Source organism: Octopus bimaculoides, chromosome 4, assembly GCF_001194135.2.
Source record: "Octopus bimaculoides isolate UCB-OBI-ISO-001 chromosome 4, ASM119413v2, whole genome shotgun sequence".
Taxonomy (NCBI): domain Eukaryota; kingdom Metazoa; phylum Mollusca; class Cephalopoda; order Octopoda; family Octopodidae; genus Octopus; species Octopus bimaculoides.
Genome location: NC_068984.1, coordinates 94,532,162 through 94,534,020, shown reverse-complemented (window position 1 = coordinate 94,534,020; position 1,859 = coordinate 94,532,162). Strand labels below are relative to the sequence as shown.

General features: G+C 34.5%; 1 protein-coding gene across 7 annotated transcripts in view; it reads right to left on the bottom strand.

Moving 5' to 3' along the window:
- Positions 1–945, bottom strand: part of LOC106872580 (serine/threonine-protein kinase Nek4) — a 216,828-nt gene extending 215,883 nt beyond the window's left edge. For 2 of the 7 annotated variants that reach the window (XM_052967280.1, XM_052967282.1), the window contains exon 1: positions 255–943. The gene's annotated coding sequence lies outside the window, so the exon portion shown is untranslated. Of the gene's footprint in view, positions 1–254 lie in introns of all 7 variants that reach the window. The other 5 variants (XM_052967279.1, XM_052967281.1, XM_052967283.1 and 2 more) reach the window with 5 other exon arrangements.
- Positions 946–1,859: the final 914 nt, after the last annotated feature.

The window sequence follows — 1,859 nt, the reverse complement described above, 5'->3', positions numbered from 1 at the left end:
ATAAATTAACTACCAACAAAAATAATTGGTAAGCTAACTCAAAAAATCATCACCAAAATAGCAGAAAAAACGACAGTGAAGGTATGTAGACTCTTCAAGAATCGATCCTTTTGGTTATATTAATAATAATAAAGGAGTTACGACGCAAAAACGTATATATTCAAAATATATATATATATATGTATATATATATATATATATACACACACACACATAAAAGCAAACTCAAGAAGCAGAAGACAATGATCCCGTACCTACATTAAAGAAGTCCACATTGGGATAAAATTAAATACTTTTCTAAGCACTGGTATTTTGCCATTGTTATACAGTAAACATCTCCCTGGTAATCTTGTAAAATGATTCGAAGTAGAGATTGTCAAAGGATCAGTGAATGTAACAAGCTGACTGCTTGGTGTAGTTGGCAACTCACTAATCACTTTTACTTCCTTCTTGCTCAAAAGAGCTCTTAATCAAGCGACTATGTCATCACGAATTTTCCTCGTGTATTCTCTATTCTATAAATTGATATTTTTATTCACCCACCAAGGTTCTACTTCTCGTCACTGTCATGGTATTAGCTGTCAGAAGTGAAAGTAGAAAAATCTGAAGGAACGTTACTGCTGGTTTGAGTTGATTCTTTGGCTACTGACAGCTAATACCATGACTGGCCGGAGCGATAAAGCAGAGTGGTCCCGAACGCGCAGTCGCGCGTCCGCGCTAGCTAGTCGTGAGTGGTCGATCCTATTATTTTTAAACTTCAAACTTCATTTGTTTTCTATTTTGATAAATTCTCTCTGTTGAAAATTATATTTTTATATTTTAAATAATTTGCAATTTCAGAAAATATATTTTTATATTAAATTTGCGTTTTCTAATTTGATAAATTCTACGGACACAAACAGAGGTGAACGAGTGATAGATAGATAGAGAGAGAGAGATAGTGAGATAGACAGACAGACAGATAGATAGCTCCGGCTAGTCAGTAGCCAAAGAATCAACTCAAACCAGCAGTAACGTTCCTTGTCAGTTCTACTTTCAATTCTGACAGTGCCTACTTCTCAATAATTTGTACCTGTGAACTCTCTGATGTTTTTACTTAGAGCTACACCAAGTACTCTTGGCAGCAAATGTATCTCCGTTTTATCATTCTCCACTGACTCGTTATTCGAGGGCACACACGCTGTTAGACTTATTGTAACTGAAGATTGTTTCTTGTTATGAGGGTACAAGTGTTTCTGAAATATGCTTATACTAATGTTTCTCTTGGAAGTGGGCAGATGAATTGCTATGTTTAATAAAAAGAGATTGTTTTAAACCTTTTCAACATGTGCATGGCGACACTTATTTAACACGAATAAAGATGTTTCATTGATATTTTTGATGACTTGCACTTCGTTAGTTAAAATGAATAAGCAGTTTACGGCATCGGACAACTGGTACACTCGCTAGTCGAAAGCAACATCTATCCGCTTTCTGTCTTTGTGTGCATGCGTATGTGCGGGTTGGTTGGCTGGTTGCATTTTTCGAGTTTGTCACTAATAAAGAACCTGTTTGTATCCTAGAAATAAAATCCCTTCATTGGAATTTAGACACCAAACAGGGTAGTCTTGTAAGTATATAGCTACAAGACTACTAAGTCTTTATATCAAATTATATATAATTCAACATTAAACTGAAAGATTAACAGTGACTTTGAAGTGTCGGCAGATTGTTTTGGTTTCATTACCAAACCAAAGAAATATGTACCTATAAACCCAAGATCATCTATATTTTTTATATTTTATTTATTTATTTGTAACTCATTTTTTCGTTTCAACGAGGGAGACTACGGTCACTTAAACTGTTAGAAACTTCAATAA